The 23,130-nt window shown below is 41.7% G+C and overlaps 1 long non-coding RNA gene across 1 annotated transcript in view; it reads right to left on the bottom strand.

Annotated features, from left to right (window-relative positions):
• LOC117548513 overlaps window positions 1-23,130 on the bottom strand; it is a 61,449-nt gene that overhangs the window by 13,613 nt on the left and 24,706 nt on the right. The window contains exon 2 of the long non-coding RNA XR_004569345.1: window positions 9,977-10,038. This is a non-coding gene — a long non-coding RNA (uncharacterized LOC117548513). The remainder of the gene's footprint in view (window positions 1-9,976; window positions 10,039-23,130) is intronic.

Raw genomic sequence — 23,130 nt, 5'->3', positions numbered from 1 at the left:
TTGTATTCTGCTACACTCTGTTGTCTCTCTCCTCTATTGGGCTGAATTGACTGTTATTATTCCAAACAGCATTATCTTTATTAATGCCACAGGTCTCGGGACTGTGCACTCCCCGGGAGCCGGGTCTGGACAGAGCTGCAACCAATCTCCCTAGATAAAAGCTCAGCAGAGAGCTGTATGCAAGCCAGACAGCTCAGATAGGCCTTCATCCTCCCTCCTCATTCTCCGAGAGAGGTATAGGCCCTACAAAGACCGAGATATAGCTTTAATCTCAGCACTCTCAGTCAGACAGAAACATTTGTACTGAGAGCAGCTCACTAGAAAGCCATCAGAAGTTGCTTCGAGCTGTTGTCTACCAGTCAGAACAAACAAATTGTATTATTAGTAAAAACCTTTTGATAATATTTGACGAAAGCAAAAATAAATATATGCATAATGAAAAAGCTTTGACCACATGTATATGCATTCTAGGGGTGTAACGCTTCACAGAATTCACGGTTCGGTACGTACCTCGGTTTGGGGGTCGGTTCGGTACAACAAGAAAAAGAAAAGAAAAGTCCCAAATGCATAATTCCAGGTTTGTTGTTATTTATTTTTGAACAGTAGTGCAAGTTTCAGTATAAAAATAAGGAACTCTAACATTTTGAATAATTAACTGTATTACACAGTTAAAAACAAACCACAAACAGTACCATACACACTCAGATGGCCATATTATCTATAATGCCTGATATATCAAACAAAAAGGTTTCATCAAGCTGTAAAACTAAAAAGAATGTCTTGAAAATATTACAAAATAAATAATAAGAAAGTGTTTCAAGGGCGCATAGCCGTTGAATATATATGCCAATAGCTTCCGTTATTTATTTTGGTCTCTCGGCTTTCATGTCTCTTCTTGGCTTCTTAAAAACAGCGGGGATGAGCTGTTGAACTGCTGTTGTCTTTTGCCGGGCTCCGGTGATTGGCAAATGTGGGTGATGCCTTCTGATATGATTTAGCATGTTTGGCGTGTGTTATCATTAGCATACCGTACCGCTGTCGAACAACACCAACACACCGTCCTCGTCCGATCCACCACTCGCACTCCATCGTTAATGTAGTCCATAGGGAACCCGAAATGTTCCCACACAGCTGATTTAAAAGAAGCAGGTGGTTCTTCTAGCTCAGGGGTGGGCAAACTGTTTGGCTCGGGGCCATTATGACGGGCCGGGCCAGTAGCAGATCGGTGAAAAAATATGTAGCTGTCCACTCCTCATTAAACATGTCGCACTCATTGTCGACTTTTCTTTTCTTTGGTCAACTCATTGTTACAGATGCAGATTCAAAGGTGAATTATTGCGTCATGACGTAACCGTTTACGTGCCTTCTTATGACCCACACAGCGTTTTACGTTGCTGATTTTCTCCGAAACACCGCTCACAACAACATCAATAGAGAACTGCGTCGGGTAGTTTTTAATCATACGAGTGCCGTGGTGCATTGTTTATTAATGTGGTTCAGCGGCATTACCACCCACTGCAGCGCTGCTCGTCCACCGGAGTTTATTCTCCCGTTAACTCACGGCAGCGGCCGCTGTAAAGTATTCACTGACTGACTGTCACACAAGCAGCTGATACATATCCCCAATTCCCCATAAGTGAATATGTGTCAGCCTGAATTGACGCTGTTTGGCATCACAACGCTGTTAAGAAAGTTTCGCTGGCATTCTACAGGTGATGTTAGTTAGCATAGCAACCGAAGCTAATCAGACTATCTTGACTACTTGTTGCCATATTGTGGCATAAGCCGTTTTCTAAATGCATATTTTATCGGCGTAGTTTTCGTTATGATTTTACTTGTGATAGCCACATGTAGCCCATGTATTGATTCCATCCAAAAGCTGCTATAATACAAAACAAAATGTCTGCCTGAGGCCTGTACTACGAAGCAGGATTTTCGCTTAGCCGGCTAACTTCAGGGGAAACTCAGGGTTTCCGGTCCTACGACGCTGGTTCTCTTTTTAGCGGGCTAGATCTCCATGGTAACTTATGCTGTGCGGTTAACCTGCCCCGGAGCAGGTTAGGTTCCAGGATAAGAGATCAACTCAGTGAAAGCACTGCCTCCTGACCAATCAGAGCTCAGTGTGCAGAGTTTAAAGCGATCAAGTCATATTACAGGAGAAACTGCCGTTGCAGGAAAGACGGCCGGCAAAAATCACCGACTGTGTGAACGTGAACATTAATAGAATATCACCTCCCATCTTCAGAGTAATCTAACTATTATAACATTAGCGTTAAGAAAGCTTACTTAAATATCTGCCACAACATAAGTAACCGGATCAGAGTAACATTAAGTACAGTCCGCGGCATATCACATCATAATGTATCATATATTTCCTTATCTGAGTCAGCTTCTTGAGCCGTATCTGGCCGTGCAACGGTGCAACACTCACAGTGTCACATAGCCTACTGTATGCAGAAGTATTATTTTTAAGCAACACATTAAGTTGACGAAACACTTGAGTCAAATGTAATTAAAGTCAGATCGTGTCTTAGACGGGGCAGTGATATCATAAACCTGTTATGCCCCTTTCACACCAGCGCTTTTTCAGCTCCGGCTCGGAGCTGGAGCCTGAAAAGCGCCGGTTTTTCCTGTTCACACCGCAGCGGCGCCGGCTCCTAGCTCCGGAATCCGGTTCACTTCCAGCTCCAAAAAATTGTCGGTCTAGAGGCAAGAGCTTCGGAGCTAAGAGGTGGCGTCGCTTACGTCTCTCTTACGTCGAGGCGTGCAGGAAACTAAACCCACCTCCCCTGAACATGGGTCGACTGTCATGCCTGCCTACAAGCAGTAGTGCTTATAAACACACTTTATAAAGTCAGGCAACACTAACCAGGCTTCGTGTGATTCTGTTTATTTGTACCTTACTTTGACCATCCGTTCACTGTTATTGATCATTGTGGAGAGAGGCAGACGTGTTGTTTTGTATTATAGCAGCTATCGAATGGAATCAATACATGGGCTGTACAGGTTTTTGTGTACGACTATCACAAGTAGAATCATAATAAAAATACGCCGGTAAAATGTGCCTGTAGAAAACGGTTTATGCCACAATAGGATAGCAATAGCAAGTAGTCAGTTTAACTTCGGTTGCTATGCTAACATCACCCATTTTATACCAGAGAAACTTTCATAACAGGGTTGTGATACCAAACAGCGTCAATTCAGACTGACACACATTCACTTAGGCTAAGGGGAACTGGGGATATGTATCAGCTGCTTGTGTGAGTCGGACAGTGAATACTTTAGAGCGGCCGCTGCAGTGTGAGCTAACCGGGAGCTAACGGAGGAGAATAAACTCCCGTGGAAGAGCAGGTGACAACACTGCAGCGGTCGGTAAATGCTGCAGAAACACATGAATAAACAATGAACCACGGCACTCTGGAGAAAAGCATAAGGTTGGAGAAGTCGTTATTCAATTTATTCTGGCTTCGTGTGATTAAAAGCAACACGATCATCGACCCGACGCAGTTCCCCGTTGTTGTTGTTGTTGTTGTTGTGAGCGCCGCAATGCCGTTGGGGAGCAAATCAGCGATGTAAACGGTGACGTCATGACGCAGCAGCGGCAGCACCAGTCGGGTGCTGGGCGGTGTGAACAGAGTGGGAGCAGAAAAGGGAAACCGGAGCTGAACCAGAAAAGCTCTAGCTCGGAGCTAGAAAGGGAAAAGCGCTGGTGTGAAAGCCGCATTAATGTATGCATTCAAACACTTTTTCTTTTACCAGCTGTATTCACCTTGCAGGTGCAACTATGTGTTTTTTTCCTGGATAAAGTGTTTAAGTCATGGATGTTTAAAGTTTAACTTCTTCATATGTCTAATATTATAGTTGACTTTTCATTCAGGAAGTATGACGCTGCGCTGTCAGTGCGCTTCTCCATGTTTGTGATTGGTCGAATGCTCCAAATACCTTTCATGTGAACGCGCCCATAACTAGATAGGGCACGGCTGGCTTGAGCGATCCACTTGATAACCCGCGTCGTAGGACCGTTTAGCGAGAGCGCGTATGTTTTGGATTAGGTCAACCGTCTAACTCAAACATATCCAGGTTAGGTTGAACCGGCTTCGTAGTACAGGCCTCTGCTCTCCACAATGATCAATAACAGCGAACGGATTGTCAAAGTAAGGTACAAATAAACAGAATCACACGAAGCCTGGTTAGTGTTGCCAGACTTTATAAAGTGTGTTTTTTTACAAGTGTGTGGTTTGCTCAGCGCTACTGCTTGTAACAACTTGTATTTGCCGTACTCGCCATGAACTGTTATGGCTCAGGTTAATCTCGCCCCCCTCCGATGTAAGCGTGACCTAGTTGGTTCTTAGATCTTGCCTGGTTGCCGAGTGGGGCCAGCTGAATAGATCAGACTCCAGCAAAGGTAAATTGTGTCTAGAGTCAAGTGCGCCATCTAGTGGGATCAACTGAAATGCCGGGTATTGCAGGAAAAAGGCAAAATGAATGCGCTCTTTACTATAATTTGGACAATTGTGGACCAATATTCGGCGGGCTGGATTAAAAAGCCCAACGGGCCGTATATGGCCCTCGGGCCTTAGTTTGCCCATGCCTGTTCTAGCTCCTGTGTATCTGTGTCATTACCCGATCCGTCCCATGGATGTATAATAAGAACTGGGTACAGTGTGGGAGGCGGGGCCTCATTCATTCCTATGAGAGTTGCTCATTAGTGCATGATGATAAAATGGCCCAACTTTTGAGAGAGTGAAACGTCACAGATTACCCGGCATGCCTGAGAAGTACCCGTATGTGCGCTCATAGCGCATGCGCAACTTTAACCAAAATGCTCGTTCACATCAAGCATGTCAATTTGCGTACACGTAACAGCACCGTGCGTTCATGACAGCATGGTAATGTGTTGTTATTATGATGGATTTGATATTAACGAGGCGGCAGTTAGCAGCTAGCGGCTAGCTAGTAATTATGCTAATGTGCACATCAATCGTTATGTAGCCTACTTATATTACGCTGTAACAGGACTTCATTTAGCATGAAAGAGTTATTGCACCGTATATATATATATATATATATATATATATATATATATATATACACACACAGTGCAATAAGCTTCTTAGTGCAATAATAAGCTACAGGGACGTTAATCTAACGTCAGTAATATTAACTTTATTTAATACAACATGTACGGTACAAGATTTAATCATACAATGCGATATGGGTCCGTTCTTATTGTGCATCCATGGGTAAAGATAAACGCATGTAGTGCTGAACACGTAACATGAACGTGCCGGGCGGCGCGGTCCCGTGGGTTAGATGCGCGTTCATAATGCAGAGGGAAATAACTCTCAGAATAACATTATTAGCACATTTTTACAACTTGAGGAACGAATGTTTTTAATAAGGGCTATACAAGTGTTCATACTGGGTTGTTTATTTAGTTTAAAAAAAATTATCCAACGAGTTACAGACCACTCTTTCCCAATGTAAGTCAATGGGAAAAAGTGTTTCCAGGCCCAACAACCTAAAGGAAGTGTAGTACCGCCGTTTGGCCACAACGAATATTCTCATCAGACTCCGGCGCACTTCCTGGGGGCTTGATCCGTCCCCCTGCCCGATCGGTACTGCACATGTGCGAGATGGTCCGCCATATTGGACAACTCCGGACGGCAACCCAAGATGGACACTTGACACAGTGGCTTTTAGCAAAGCTCAAAAGAAAACTCGAGAGAGATGAGTTATTGTTATTACAACGTGACTTCACTATTATTTAACAACTCTTTTTATGGGGTTCTTATGCCATATGCCATACATTTTTGCATACATTCACAGTAAATATGTATTCAGTATGATAGCTGTCTAACAGAAGTTAAATCCATTTCTCACTTATTCTGACAATGTACTTAACCCCAAATAAAAGAACCCCATAAAAAGAGTTGTTAAATAATAGTGACGTCACATTGTAATAACAATAACTCATCCCTCTCGAGTTTTCTTTTTGAGCTTTGCTAAAAGCCACTGTGTCAAGTGTCCATCTTGGGTTGCCGTCCGGAGTTGTCCAATATGGCGGACCATCTCGCACATGCGCAGTACCGATCGGGCAGGGGGACGGATCGTGTGGTGACAATCTGGATCGCCATACTAACTTTTCTTCTTCTTGTGTTTTGTTTGTTTTGTTGTGTTTTCTTCTTGTTCTTCATTTGTTGTTGAAGGTCGGCTGGCAAATAGCTTTTAGGCGCAATACCGCCCCCTGGATTATATATAGTGTGGATACTGCCCTGAGTGACAGACTTTTTTCCCACTCATAAAAAAAAGACGTATTCGTCGTGTGACTGCATGTGCCGAACCGTGACGTCCGAAACGGGACGTCCTAACCGTGACGGTTCGAGACGAATATTGATACCGTTACACCCCTAATATGCAGGGAAAGGTTTTGGAGTCACGGACTGCTCAGGTTATAAATTATGAAAATATATTTTCTGGTGCTACAGTTAATGATTGTGCCCTCTATTTCTACTGCGGCTCAAATTGACTTTGCACTGAGGCCGTTTACCGAAGTCAGCCATGCATAACGAGTTATTTTAAAGATGGTGTGGAGAGCTGACGTGTGGCTAGGCCAGGCCAGGGCAGCGGCTGGGGTCTCGGCTTAGTGCCTCAAGCCCCTCGCTCCAATGGTCACACAGCATCAGCTCCCGGCCCGAGCCCGGACACTGATTTATGGGACAGGGGGATTACCTTCAAACCAGCCGTGAGGACCACCCAGATGGTGGCACAGGACGACAGCCGCACAAACACACACAGGCACACACAATTAAATATACTTATACAATCATACAAGCACTTACTGTACATGCATCTCTTCACACAGACACCCAAATAAATCTACTTAAATAAATAGTGACTTAAACAGACAAAAAATCTTGCTATCAGGATATTAAATATTAAAGATTGTGGAAATAAACAAGCATGAAAACTGCATATGCCATTTTTAATGACACTGCTAACCACACACATGCACTAGGAGGGATTAGTTGAGGCTTCCTCATTATATTAGCTTTAAGATATGAACCAACTTTGCTCATCAAAGTTCATATGTATCTACAGGATGTGCCTTGATAGAAGTAATTCCTCAAAATCACGTCATTCTTTCTCACATAACTTAGCATAATGCGTTATTGAAGGGTGACGAAATGTTCATATTTTTTCTATCTGGACTGACCCAAGTCCTAAACAAAAACTTTCTATGTAGTGACAGATGGCGAGCAGAAGCTGGTCCCGAACTCTGGTTTTCATCAATTTTGTAAACTCTCTAAAATTGTTGACATTTAACTTGATCATGATGTTTAATAATTAACTTTCCACTTTTGCCTGATGCAGGTTTGGACTCCGCTTTTTCATTCTGAATGCAATTACTATCCCTAATACTTTTCCACCAAGTCACATTTTCATCTAGGAACATGTGCAAATATACTGAGCAAAAGAGAGAAACAAAGAAGAAAAGCACATATTTATCACTTGCCGGGGCACAGCGCAACTCAACCTCAAGGCATCAGATGGATGGGCTTAACAATAAGATTCAATGACAAATCGGACATGGTGCATTCCTTGAGCAAACACTCACCTCATAAAGGGAGACGGGTAGACAAACACTCACCTGCCCTAAGCTAATAACTCGTGTGGAGGCAAACACACACCCGGCCACTGAAATGAGGGAAAATGAACTGCTGAAAACTGTGCTAGAATAAAAATAGGACATGATTTCAGCTCAAAAATCTAAATGTAGTATTTTTCATAACAAAATCCTACCAAAGAGGAAAGCAGGATCTATTTGTACTATTTTACTGTGCTATAGAACGTTAAAATTGACTAGTACACAACTATAATGTATAGGCCTGCTCTGTTTAAGGTTTCTCTTAAAGGGGACCTATTATGCAAAATGCACTTTTATACGTCTTTTATACATGAATATGTGTCCCCGGTGTGTCATGGAACTCAACAAGTGTCAGAAAACACAACCCTCTCTCTTTTCCTCCATACCCAAATCTCTAAAAACGGGGCTGTAACGGATCTGATACAGATTTGAAATATCTCTGACGTCAGAAACGAGGAGCTCTGCCTATATGGGCAACTCTCCACCTATCAGGAGGAGACAGCCACGGCCATTGCCGTTCGAAAGCGCTGGAGACGCTGTAGTACGTATGCCGGGCCTGTAGGTGGCGCTGTAGTCTGCCACAAAAGCAGAGAAGAAGACTTCTCACAGATTCAGCCCTTGCAAAAACAGGGCTAAAAAAGAGCAAATAGAGCGAAATGAGGCATGGCTAAAATGCATGATCTGTTTGGTATTTTGAAAAAAATAAATCGTAGACATGTTTTATATAGGTATGGCCCTACAATATATTATTCAAATATAGCATGATAGGTCCACTTTAAACAAAGCAAAACAATTAACATACACTTAATTTTTTTAACTATGGCCAACGAAATGGCTGCAGGAGGAGGTTTGATAAGGCTTACACATAATGTTTTTTTCTGATAAAGTGACATTTTTTAAATGTATATTTTCTGGTACTCGGTTTGCCAAAAACCGCAGGATTTTGTTGCTGTAATGTGAGATTGTGCAGACACCCTTATGTAAAGTAGAGATGTAACTGTTCATTGCCTTTATTTTTATATGAATATGGTGTTAGTGCAAACATTGCCCTATAACTTAAGCTGAAGCTAACAGTAATAACTATAAGATCTATCTGAAATAAATAAGTGTACTGAAACAAATACCAATAACTGTATTGCATTGTTTTCTTAAGCGCAATTACTTCATACTGTCTAGTTCTCTTTTTCGTCCTGCATTTATTATGCCCCCCTCAGAAAATAACTGGCCCCCCCAGTCAAATTGGTCTAGAACCGCCACTGCTCCCAAACAAACCACACACATTTCCCCCCATGGCCTTCTTTCCCAGCAAAGCAAAGTGACAGCACAGCTTCAGCGGGATGCACCCTCAACATTTCCTGACCATGTAATTCTCTCCAGCTGCCTTCTGATTGGATACTAAGAGGCAGCGAGGATGAAGAGAAGAGTGGTGCGGTTGTGGTGGAGGGTGGCGGGGAGCTTGTTGGCAGCGGACGCATGAGAGAAAACAAATTCCTGCCCCATTGCCATGGAGATGAGTCAACAGCAGGTCGGGGGGGCGCAGAGAGGGCCGGGGGTTGTGGGGCACAGGGTGACCTGCTGTAGTTAACAATTCATCCCCGTATCCGGCTCCCAAATGATTGGGCAAACACGGAGTGCTGCGGAGTCAAAAGGGCCCCAAGGGGCTGAGAGAGGTGCATCACCCTGGGGTGACATGCTGACAGGCACACACTGGTTGGTAGAGGGTGGACCAGTTGAATGAGGGAGTAAGGGATAGGGGGCACCAGTGGAAAGGGAGGGGGGCTGATGGGATGTGGGAGAAGGGCTAAGTACATTGAGTACCAGGCTACAGCACAGTCAGAAAACAGTATTGATGGCTGTGGCTTTAAAAAGCAGTGTCATTAAACGGTTTGTGTTAAAATGTCATTTTGAGGATGAGAACAATCTCTTAAGTAAACCACAACAAATACCACCCAGTAAATTATGTTTAAATTCTTCATGTTAAGCTAAATAATTAACATTTGGCTGCCAGTTGTGCCAACAGTTAAAGTAGGTGTTGCGTCACTTTTATAAGCCTAAACCACAGTAACACTAAAAGTCCCTGGCATATGTCCGCTTTGTTTAGGATAGTAAAAACAGTCAGCACATCTGCGTAAGCCACACGATCTGTAAAGTAAAACACTACTGGACAAAAAAGCTTGGCGAAATGAATATAACATCACGTTATGACAGTTAAGCTTGCCCAATAGGGACACGGCTAAGACATAGAGGTTTACAGAAGATAACTTTAACACTGAAACACCATCAGCACACTGAGACTATTTGCAGTCTTTAGAAACATTATATACTCACCAGAGGATCCCTGGGAAGCAATTAAAGGTTGACATCTCATTCCAAGAATTTGGATTTCTTCACTGTGAAAAAAATCAAAAGAAGACAAACGTCACTTCACACACCAACTAAAGTATAATATTCCATCTGCTTAACTCTTCACTATCCGTTTGTTCAGCTGGGTTCATTTAGGTAAAACAGTGTTGGAGCATGTAATATGAGGTACAAACGGAAAAAGTGTTCAAAGCCTCAACCGGCAGGACCAGGTTGCAAAACACTGACCACTTTTCAGAGGTGCAGTGCGCTGCTTGACAATAATAGTTCAGGGATAGAAATAACAGACGGGTGGATATCATCAATGTCACATCATACAGAATAAGAACCACATCGCTTCAATACTGTACTTAAAAAAGGCTAGACTTTTAGTAGTGTAAGGTTTTGTCTCAGTCAGCAGAAGCCGTCATTTACAACTTCATGCACTGTCACGGCTTGGTTTGCGCCCCAGAAAGGCAAACCAAATCCCATTATCCATTTGGCCATCTTACTTTCAGGGGTTGAAATGCCACCATTACAACAAACCTTTCACTGGGCAGCAGTGTAAGGAGGGTGTGTAAGCAGAGAGGACTTGTTACTGGTTCCTTACTGCTACTAACGTCAGAGCGCAGTTTTCATAAACACTCATGAAGCATGTCTTTCCTTTAGTGGGAATTAGTATCCTCTCTATAATAATCCACCCAACAAATCATATAAATGAAAAACAGGACTGCATCATTTTATAGTGTGTCTGAAAAAGAGTGAGGAAGGAACAAAAACAAGTGGAAAATAAAAATGATGATAAAAATAGCAGATGTTGAGAGTCACTTCTCGAAAGGTGTGTCATTCAGGGAGTTTGGGATGAAGTTCTGGCTGCAGCCGAGCTCTAAATTTAGCATATTTACTAAAATAAAAAGTGAGTTCAGTCGCTGGCACTGGAACTTTCTCCTCCCCGTTTATGACCTCAGTGGTGCAGCCGGCGTCACTCATGACGAAATACAAACCATATAAAACAACGAAAAAAGACCTCCTCAAATACCCTGAGTACATAAGCAAACAACCACAATCTAATTTCCCTATAAATGATCTTATTATGGCAGTACAGGTCCAGATAAACAGAGAAATATGGTTGTGTTCATTCTAAATTTAGACCTTTAGACTTTGAGCATGAATCACCTTTTACAAAACAACTTTTAACTGAAGACAGTCTCTATTTGTATTTGAGAACTAAAGTGATTTGCGTTTAAATGAATGTATACTTGACTGTGTGTACATATAGGGAATAAAGGATGTAAGACACATGACGCAAGCTACTGTGTTTGTTTACTGTCTCCATACATGCCTGGAATGAGCCTGTTTGCGGCAGGCTGGGGAAGAGGATGCCCCTGGGCCAGGCTGAAGAGTAAGTGAAGCAGAAGTCCCATCTAAGCTCTAAAGCATGCAAGTATCAGGCCTGTAACTAAAACACAAGCATAAACACAGGCGATGTTAGGGATTTCACCCTGCAATATCGCCGCAGGAAACCAGCACACATTCTTCCACATCTCCGTTCTGCCAGTGGCGGTCTGACTGACATCATCTAACCTTGTTGGCTGTGTGAAACTTGTGTAAATATCTGCAGGGGGGTTGTATATGTATGTCTGTGCACATGCGTGTTAGCCTGTGTGTATGTGTATGTATGTGTATGTGTGTGTGTGTGTGTGTGTGTGTGTGTGTGTGTGTGTGTGTGTGTGTGTGTGTGTGTGTGTGTGTGTGTGTGTGTGTGTGTGTGTGTGTGTGTGTGTGTGTGTGTGTGTGTGTGTGTGTGTGTGTGTGTGTGTGTGTGTGTGTGTGTGAGCATAGTAGAAACCACAGGTGAGGAGGACACACACACAGAGAAGGATTACAATGGCCTAATGTCATGTCAAAGAAGCCTTGCAGCACAATACCACACACTGTACATTTTTCTTCGAGAATCAATGTTATTGTTTTTACATTTGTATTATTTGTCTCACTTTACCTTGGGAGTTAAATCTGATCTGATATATATTTTGAAAATAAGAACATACGCTTATAGCAATAAATCAAAGATACACACATTTTAAACCTTTTTACTAACATTACGTTTCTAGAGCATTAGTTAGCGTAACAAGGGAGGGGGGAGGAAAGCACATTTCCTCAGTAAACAGCACCCTCTAGAGCAACACTCTCCATGTAATCCTACCCCTCACTCTCATTGTTGCTGACTTTCTTTATAAAAATCAAGACATATACTAAGATTCATCAGGAACAGTTACTTAACATAAAATGCTAAGAAATCCATTCAATTGTCAAAATATGAAAATCCGTCAAAGCCCACAGGCTTGTGTTTTTTCTTGTGTAAGATTGACCAAATAAGCAGGTTGTTTTGTTCTTTGGATTATTTCTGGGCCACATACGCACAATTACAGAGGTGAGGTTGAACCACTCATTTTCCCAGTGTGAGTTGATAATGAGGCAGGCCATTATTAAGATGTTTGCTTTAATCGTGTGCAGGGTTATTAGGGGCGGTTTACAGTACACAAGAGAGATTATCGTAGGCCACGCATGACGGAAAGGGCTGAGGAGGCCAACGATAAGCCAGCTACCCACAACTGTGAAGCGAGCTGAGAAATATGAGCGCACAGTAGGACATGAAATCCAGCAAGACAAACCTCTCTCTTTCTTTCTCTCTCTCTGTCTCATTTGCCCTCTCGCTTTTTCGCCTCAAATCATGTTACACAACCACAAAGGAATGCCTTGTATATCGGAGACAGATTTAAAACAAGAAGAAAGAAAAGAAACAGTAAAGAGGGGATCACAGAGGGATAGAAGCAGTAGGTATTGTTTGCTTCCTTTCTGTTTGTATAAAAGTTTGTATGAGAGAACTAGAAAGGCACACTGCAGTGACACACAAGTCCAGACACATACGCACCTAACTACTTCACACAAGCTTACATAAACTAAATCAGCCCGAGAAACACAGTTGTGTGCACCAACCCGAGAGCACTGCATGTTTCATCTATATTTTTCCATTCCTTTAATAATAATAATAATAATAATAATAATAATAATAGACATTTCTGTTTAAATACATTTTGTTGGAATTAAGGGAGCACTTGGAAATCCATCATTTTATGAGCTTTAAACTTTCCCACAGATTTCCCACAGTTTTTTCCGTGCATTTGACCCACACACATTAAAGTAGCACTCAATTAGAGCGGCACTCGCAGCCTGAAATGTGGCACTTGTATGCTACTTAAACATGACATATAACACTCAAGTTTATGAGACCCGTTGTATTACAACAACAAAAAGTTCCATATATGTGGACAATGGAACATTATTTAAATACAATTAAATGAGAGAAGTTGAAAAAACAAGTTTCAACTGAGACCAAAACTGAGTAAAATCGTATTGGTAGGGATGGATCATGAAAATCCACACATATCTATTATCTTTGATAAGAAAACAAGTTTAATTTACATCAACATTAGGCCTGTCTTCATTGCTTAAGTTGATTTAGCTGCCAAACTAGCGTGTGTGTGTGTGTGTGTGTGTGTATCCAAATGTGTACCAAGTTAACAGAAGGTCAGAATAGTGAAGTATTGTTTGCTCTCTTCCATGTACTCTTGGGGACCAGTCTGTTTGAGAGTTTGAACAGTGACGTGTGAAACCAGTAAAAACAGGACATAGCGCCACTGTGTTTGCTCAAGAACACCCAAAGAATGGACTGCCATTACAAAACAAAACCCTCAGCCAGCATTCCTCCTGTCCATCAAACCTTACCTGCTGAACAAGATATGACACAGAGCGGAAGAGGTAGTTACAAGAAGATCTACTTCATGGCGGGATGACTTGCAATTTGTTCAAAAGCTGTCAGCTCTCTGACCTTCATATCTGACCTCAGGAAAGAGGCATGCATCCACACGTTTGCATGAGTATATATGCTCTTTCCCTCTCTCCTCTGAGTATGAACATGTGCACACTAATGCAGATAAATACTGTAAAATTGGTCCCACAAGCAGGCATTAAACACACATGATATTTAGTAATGTGAGTAAATAATACGTTAATTTAAATGTGTGAGTAGTTGAATAGTGATCCTTAAAATGTAGTTATATAATTTAGCCAATAACGCTGCAGATATACTGTTGGACCTATGTACACCTGGGCATAATACTTCCACAATGACCTTGCAACATTGTTAATTATGTCTACAGCACAGTTTATCAGCTGAACAATACGAGTTTGCAAACATCATTTTTTGAAAAATTGGGAACACAGCACACTTGAGTCATCACTCAAACTTCTGATGTCCTGCTGTTCGTTTAAAGTTTAAATTTGACCTTTAATTTCTTCATTCTACAGAGAGCATCTAAATCCTGTCCCAACCTTCCTTCCATAACAGATCAATAGATCTAAAGACAAAACAGGTCAAAATATGAAACCATCCGAAATACCCATATGCTTCCAATAATAATAATAGCAAAAATAAAAATATAAAATGAAAAATCAATTTGATCTGATCTATTTTAATAATTAATGCATTTTTTTTGTAAAATGCACAATATTTTCTAATCAGCTACAGCTCCTGAAATATGGATTTCTTAGTTTTACATAATTGAACTGTTTATCAGATTATATCATTTTAAAAAAATGTATATTTAGAATTGTATACTACGTTCTGATCTTCTTTTTTTTATTCTAAATGGAATAACAATGAAACAAATGGGGCATAAACTAGATATTATTATTATAATTGTTTAAATGGTTCCTTTTCTTGTTTTTAATTATTGTATTTTATCCATGGTTAAACATTAATTTAGTGACATGTAGAAAAAGAAAAATCAAGTTGTGAAGTTGTAACAATACAATTGTATCAATATTGCCTAAAAGATTTCTTAAAGGAATAATACAAATGCTATATAATTGTAGATGACTTGATCAACAAACACTTATTGCAGCCCCGATTTATACTTTGGATGCACACTGTTTTGGTAGTTAAAATGCTGCAGGGTGTCATGATAGATGATATCCCAATAAATTGTATCTCACATTTTAAAACAGCAAAGGCAACAGACAGTTTAATAACCTGGCTTTTTCATCCTTCTGTCTAGCAGCTGTTTTATGAAACATTTTAATGATGTTTTCGTGAGAGATGCCTGACCTGCTCTTATGTAACAGGTGATTCAGCCCATTAAAACAAACCGATGGATCCGATAGTAAAGCTGGGTGGAAATTCATCAACTGGAACATATGAAAGGGGAGAGAGGCACCAAAAGATTCCAGCCCCCTATGCTCCCTGCCATCATCCTCGTATCAGAGGAGCCACTGGGAGAACTGGATGTGATTTGTATGTGTGTTTTTGAAGAGGGGTGCTCATAAACAGCCATGAAAGGGGCCCCTCTATTCAGCCCGCTAGCAAAGATGCGCTTCAATGGGCAGGCCTTTTGTTTTCCCCTGTTCACAAAACCTTAAACGTGGAAAAAAAAGGGGTCGATTCTCTGGATGTGTGCAGGCCCAAATGATGCCATTAGATTGGTGCCCGCTTTGGGTGAAAAAGGCTTCAGTAGCACTTGAAGTGATTTAAAAGATGCAGGAGAGAGCTGCCTGCAAATCCTGTTTGGGAATAACACTGGAGGAGAATGGGGAGGCAAAATGCCAAGCTAGTGATCATTCTATAGTATGCAAAATTGCTCTCAACTCCATGAGTGCCGTGGATGTTAAAACAAAAGATGTGGAACATTCCTTTGTCACGTGATGAGGGTCAATGTGCTGCGGTGTTGCGTGGGGTCAGGAAGTTCACCAAACTTCCCACGCTGCCTTACGCCATAAGATCACAACCAAACTCTTTATTATTGGCAGGGAGAATTTAGTCAGCACAGAGATGAGCCATCAGAAAACATAACAAACAGGACTTCCTCATCAGCATGACCAAGCTAACAGACTGATTACACATTGAGGATGAAAGAGTGTCTTAAAAAAACATTATTGCACAAATAAAAAACATTTCGCAAGAGATTGTGTCATCTATGCAAGGGATGTTACAGTTATTCAATTAAAAAGAAAATGCTTGTGCACCTTACTCGAGCTGTCTAGAAATATCCCAGTCAAGCGAGCAGGTGATAATGTGACAATGTGCCAGCCAGTGGCATTGTGCGGGACATGTCATCATGGTGCCCGCTCGCCGACAGCAACCTAATAGGCATGAGAACCTTGCAGTGTCAACAAAAGGGACAGTGCCAAACAAAACCACTTGTTGTTAGCCAGAGGGCTCCTGAACAGGCTAGGTCCGGTTCCATTCTGCTCTGCCTTCATTTCCAGTTCAATGACGTCTATTTAACATTCACTCGAGAATATTAATTATTTTGAGGTTGAATTTCTTTATGTCTATAAAGAAATTCAACCTCACAACTATCAACAGTATACACAAAATGTTTTACATATACTGTAAAGGGTTATTATATTGGTGGCTATGACAATTGACATGCAACAAGTCTTGGAACTGCTCAGGGTTTTATCTATGCAGGTTTTCCACATTCCCCAGGGTGTGAGAAGAACAATATTTTTTATGATTGGCATGGTTATACGAGGCTCATGGGAAACGTATCTTCAAAAGGTACAGGACATTTCTAATCTCTAAAAACATATTAAGAAATCATTATTTCTACACAAAAGGTGAGCTAGACTGAGTGGGTTGGAGAAATGTAGTGACTCAAATGGACTCCAAACTAATGGGTTTTCCCTTCACTTGGCATATTTGTCAGCTGTCTGGCCTGCCAGGAAACATCACCTCTGATTGTGAATGACAGTTCAGTCAATTGCCCTAAATACCTCACTTATCAGTGCTCGTTAGTAACACAGTTTCAGAAGTAAGAGATAAAGTTCCTGCGTTAGACTACAGTCACCTCTGGACAGTAACTTTATGAAGACACACTGTTTTCTTCTTAACAACCACTCATATCTACAGTATCAGCTTATTTTCAAGGTTTGTTTTTTTACTCAGGAAAAGATAAAGATTTAAACAACTTTTTTTAATTACAAAAAAGTAACTAACCAATGCCCAGCCTTGACGCAACGCTTAAACATTTGAGCCGAAACACTGTGAGGACAAATTCAAACATTACACCAAGTAATCTGCTGCTCCTCTACCTATTGTATGTGATACCAGTATAATGTAATACTCTTCTGGGATGCACGACACAGATTGCAGAAGTCAATCAATTAACTTTCAAACAACCTTCCAGGACAACAAGCAATTGGATTGTTTTTTTTTATTAAAACAAAAAATGTATGTCATGTCTAAAAAAACATTAAAACCAAGTAGATTCATATTTTTTATATGAAAATCAATAATGAAAATGTTGTATGACTGTCTCCGTTTTTAAATAAAACAAAAAGCAATGTGCATGTCTTTGCAAGTTCTGTACCAACAATAATACTGCTTGTAAAAAAGGGGAAGAATTTCAAAAGCTGTCTGCGGGACACAGGACACCTTTACATGGGAGTATATTCAAATTACAACTGAAAGACAATATGTGGTTAAAAGTGTTAATGCTGCCATGAAGTAGCAGGTTCTTGAGGGTGAAAATATAGCTGGGGAAGAGCCATGATGTCATGATGTCAGTGGAAGTATTTGCCATGGCTTGATATGGGTCCTGTGGGCTCCTACTGATAAGATTGAGGCGCAGGTCATTTGGAAACCCTCAGTGAACTGCTTGTTGGCTAACAATGCTGCCTTAGTCCCAGCTATCGGAGCATCTCACCACAGACCACATGTGGGCCAGCCGGACACAGGTAATCAGGGCCGTCAGAATGCAAGCAGCTCCTCTTGCAGAAACCACTATCTCCACCTTATATAACTATAAACATTCATGATATAAACCTGTATATAAACATATTTTATGATTTTTATTTTAAGAGCAAGTATAATTAAATTCTGACGGTAGCTGGGCACTTTTGCAAGGACTCACTGTGTGCTTTGTCTCAAGTAAACATTTCCCACTTCTTCTCACTTAAGTGACCCTCCTTCCACAAGCAGCACCACAGACTCTCTGTCGAACCGGTTGGTGGCGAAATCACTGTTCATTGTGATGCCTGTTGTCATGGATACACCCAGGTGTTGCTCCCGAGCCAAGGCAGACGAATCAGAAGGCACTCACTAATCCACCTCCATACCAAAGTGTGTCAATAATCAGGAATGCACTGTCTAAACTAAACCATTGTTCCTCTGCCAAAAGAAATCACAAATATAAAGCACTGACATCGCCTCTGGGCACTGCCGTCTCTGGGACTGGAAAATAAATGAACTGAAGAGAAACAACAAGAGTCAGAGTAGGAAGAGGGAAGCTTTGATAATGCTCCAGACAGCTTAATACTATCTAAATCATGAAGCTGTCTTTTACAGTGGGGGATCTATAGTGTTGTATTGTTGTGATTGACTAAAGCTGAGCAGTAGCTTCTTTATTTGACAAAGTCTGCGCTCCTGAGAAGAACAGCTGCTGTCAACAGTTGGAAGGCTTTGAACTATCACTAAGCCCTGAGACAGCAGGAAATATCCTCTTTGAATTCAGCCCCATTAGAGTTCGATTCAGAACATAAAAATGTAAAAGAAAATAATCTCACAAGGATTTATGCAGATGCACCTCACAATAGCGTCTGATCTTTGTGGATAAAAGCTACCGATGTCTTCCTACTGTTCAAGTGTCCTGGAGTACATTTTTATTACTTTGCTCCTGAGAATTGTTTGAGGAAAGTTGCAAAGTTCAACATGACAGGGGAATTTGCCCTCTGTGTCATTACTCTTATAAGTCTTACTTTTGAGAGGTTGAAAGGGAGCCGACATTTTTAAAAGTCATCTTGACATTTAGCAGCAACTTGGGAGTCTTAAAGAAAAAACAGTCCATACTTTGAGATCAGACATGCAGACATGAGTAGCTCTAAGTCCACCCTATATAAGAAAAGACAATAGCTCGCCTGTTGTCTCTCCCCCTGTACTATATGTGCACATGTGTATGTGTGCATTGTTGCGGTATTACAGAAGAGAGAAGCGCAGCACCGGGTATACGGATGCGGCCGGAGTGGTGAGACCACTGTGGAGCGCCCCAGCACTGAAAAGGTCCTCCTGAGAGCTTTATTGTGTGGGGTGGCTAGCCACAGCAAGTTCTGTTTCCCAGAGATGCAAGGCTTTGCTACAAGCCACAACAATGAGCATCTTTGTCGAGCAACACTATTATCTTAGCACATTACTGTAAATGACAGGAGAGGGTAGTGTGTCGGAGATCCCACTAATGAGCTCCAGGTATGTGCTTGTCATAAAACAAGAAACTAATTTAAACATCTGCAGAACCGAGAGTCTTTTGTGACTAAGAGCATGTAAGTGGGGATTGGAAAACTGCTCCTCAAAGTTATTTTTAGAGGATTAAGCTCCGAGGAAATTGGAATATGACACAGAATTATTTTTGACAAATGCATTTAAAACTGATCTTCTGAGGGTGCAATGGACTGTTTTTCTTATTTTCTCTCTTAAATTATAAATGAAAATGTGAAATGAAATATTATTATTTGTTTAGGTTCAAAATCTAAAATTGAAATAGTGCTTGAATATGTTTGGATGCAAAATATACTTGGATAAAACTTTGGATGCCTTTGATAGTTTACAGACTTCACTTTGGTGCTCTTTAAACCAGGTTAAACCAAAATCAAATATGGCTTCAAACGTATCAAATCAAATCAAGTTTCATTTATATAGCACATTTTTAAAACGATTTTTGTTCGAGCCAAAGTGCTGTACATACAGTAAAAATACTTTACAATAAAGACACTTTACAACAAATACAACAGCACAGTTTGTAGCATCAGTATGAGAAAACGACACCCTCTGTCCTTACCCCCTAATCCCACCAGGAGCGTCTGCGCTGCGCTGCACTGCGGCGTTTTTAGCGATCGCGGCCACTCTAGTCAACGGGTGCTATTCCACCAGACCCGCTGCGCCGCGGCTCGAAGCGTCCCAGAAGCTCCTCGCCGCAAGGAATTTCTAAAATATAGGATGAATCCTATTTTTGACGCGGCACAGCGGGTCTGGTGAAATACTGCGAGGCTGCACACACGACGCTCCGCTTCCGCAACCTTTCGAAACGCGCCTGGTGGGTTACGACGCAGGAGGAGGTCGCAGCGCGGCGCAGACGCTTCCGGTGGGATCAGGGGGTTAGACCCTCACATGTATGTGTGCATTGTAAGTCTTGGTGTCAAGTCCCCCTGAAGGGCTAAAAACACAGATCATCTTGTTAAGTCAACAGGTCAAAGACAATCAGACGGGCAGAGGCACTTGACCCGCTGTGCTAGATTACAACTCAACCTGAACTTGAACTCTCTGTCACCTGATTCAACAACCTGTATTTTTGACAGAGCTGGTTGCTTAATGATCATCTGACCCCAGACTTAAAAACGTGTCCCTCCTCACTTCGCAAGTGTTCACTTGTCCTGATGTCATGTGCCTAATTGCTCCGGCTGCGTGGGATGTGAAGTCTGAATTTTAGGTACATTGTTGACTGTGTGCGCAGGCTTGTATGTGCGTGTGTGTGTGTCTTATGAGCCAAGGTAGCACTTGCCTGCAGCAACACACACACTCATGTCTTCACCCGCCACAACCTATCATTACCGCTGTCACGTTGCCACCTCCGCAGCGGGCCTCACAAGCCCCGACAACCACCAGCACACACACCTGGAGGGCCAAACACTTAGTTCCCAGCCCTGTGCTTCGTAAACACCACCTTTTAACACACACATACACACACATGCACACACACCTATTCATATCCTGCAGCCTCAGCTTCTACTTTGCTCCTCCCATTCGCTGTAAAGTATGTCTTACTTTTCTATCTCCCCAAACATAAATGGTTTAGTACTTTTTATGTATTTCCTTGCTATCATTTTCCACACCAGCTGTGTGAAACAGGCTTCCAGGCCGCTCCTTTGACTACACAAATAACATGCCACAGTATGTAGTCAAGAGCAAGCACAGTACAGAGAAACAGATTCTGAGAATTCCCCCTGTTAAACAAAATAAAAATAATTTTCCAATCCATTTCCAGGCAGAGATTGTTATTAATCTACGAGCCTGATACTTAATCGCATGTCTTCCTCCTTGCACATTTCTTCATCTATGTTTGCTTGAGCCAGGGCAACTTGAGTGTGCACACAGTTGAAAGAACACATGAGACCACTGAGCAAACACGTGGCTGCCGTTGCACACCTGAGCCCGGCCTGCCTGCCACACAGGCGTGACCTTTACAAAAGCTGTCATCATGACAAATCAGACACAAGAATAACTTTGTATGATCCCAGCCTGCCTGTTAAGGGCTGCTCTGTACAAACACACACTTTAGTCAGAGTCAATCGAGGGAACAATAGGGGACCACTGGAACGTGCTACCCCAACAGAAGCCTTTGAAAAGGAGAAGAATCACTGTGCTGTTTGCCCTCCTTTGTCATGTTACAAGCTTGTCTTTGGCCTGTGCTTGCTCTGCAGCCTGTTCTATTCAGGGAGGGCTTAGTATGTAACAGGTTACTCTGATAGGTGTGTGAAATCTGAAACCAACAGGCTTTAGAAGTAAACTGTACAAATGGAGATTCCTGAAAAACGGCTCGTCACACCTTGAGAATCTTGAATATAAGGGAATTTTATTTCAAGGACCTTGGACAAAAAATGTGTTTTCTTGCAAATTAGTTATTGCATGATGTCAGGTGTAGGATATTATATGCATGGATAAGGCAATCTGTCACCAGACTAGATGCATAGAGGGTTATGGCAAGCACTTGGTTTGAAAAGAAATGTGTGTAAATAAAAGATAATATCTCTTGTTCTGATGCGTCTACTTAAATCCCCTTTTTTATTAAAAAAAAAAGATTGAAGGAGTGTTATGCTTAATCTTTGGAATGCTCTTTTGCCATTAGTCAGTTGACCGTAGGTACATTTAAACAGTTAATACTGGTCATTAAAAGATGCATGTGCAATGTAAGGATTCTGACCTTATAACTGTGCCTACAACTGTGTTCGCATGGGTTGCCTATGTGCGTTTATTTGCTATGTGTTACAAATGACCTCATAAAACCCTAAAATATACAGCAAGGGGGTCTGGGAAACATCAGCTTCGAGCTATGCTAGAGTGCTCTGGCGGTGTCTCCCCGCTTCATTTACATACAACAATATACAGGTCCACAGCCCACTCCCAAACACACATACACAAACCATTCACAGCATGCTAAACTCAATCTCTCCCAGAGAATGTCTGTGTAGATGTGTGTGTGTCTATAAATGGGCTGTAGAAAGGGTAATGTTCTGGAGAAACATCCATTCAGTATGAAGAGGGTTTGAAAGGGGTGTAGTGAGATGGTACAATCAATATGTTTTTCAAAATCAGTTCAATATTAAATAATTATTTAATGTTTTTTTTAACGTTAAACCACAGCACAAGGGAAGGAGCGGTGCAAACGTATTCCTTCTTCTCCGCTGTTTGAGGCACAATATGTGATTGCTGTGAGAAATATGCAGAGCTGTCTCCAGTTAGAGAACTTGGGGAAAGATGCCTCAGGCATGATCAAACAAAGCACATCCAGGTACAGTTTGCCATCTGTACTTACCCCCAGCCCCGCAAAAATGTATTCGCCCCCGCCCTCTCCATCTCCATACAAAGTCTTCGAGGTATATGGAGTGTCAGAATGAAAGAGGCCTTGTCTAAGAGGCTAATCCTTGGGCGATTAGTCAACGCGTCTCGATTAAAAGCTGGCAATGCTGACACGCCCCGAGCCCTCAAACACCCACCAGTGGAAATGGCAGCCCACAGGTGTCCATACAATGTGTCTCATTACAAAAAATGGGTGGTTGGAGTTAGGTTAGAGACGACTTTCTCATGAGACAGAGGAGAAGAACGAGGCAGGAATCTGAACAACCCTTTACAAAAAGGCATGACAACGGCTGCAGAAATGCAAAAAACACAGCAACATTTATTTTTCTATTTTCTTTTTCCAATACTATAATGCCTATATGCCTTGTTGGGGTTGAATTAACTATTTTCATGAAAATGTAGGAACCAAGGGAAGTCAGTAAGAGAGAGAAAGAAAGAAGTGGCACTTTTTTTTGAC

This window comes from Gymnodraco acuticeps, unplaced genomic scaffold, assembly GCF_902827175.1.
Source record: "Gymnodraco acuticeps unplaced genomic scaffold, fGymAcu1.1, whole genome shotgun sequence".
In the NCBI taxonomy this organism is placed as follows: Eukaryota; Metazoa; Chordata; class Actinopteri; order Perciformes; family Bathydraconidae; genus Gymnodraco; species Gymnodraco acuticeps.
The sequence above is the reverse complement of the archived record's forward strand: the minus strand, read 5'-3'. Positions and strand labels throughout refer to the sequence as shown.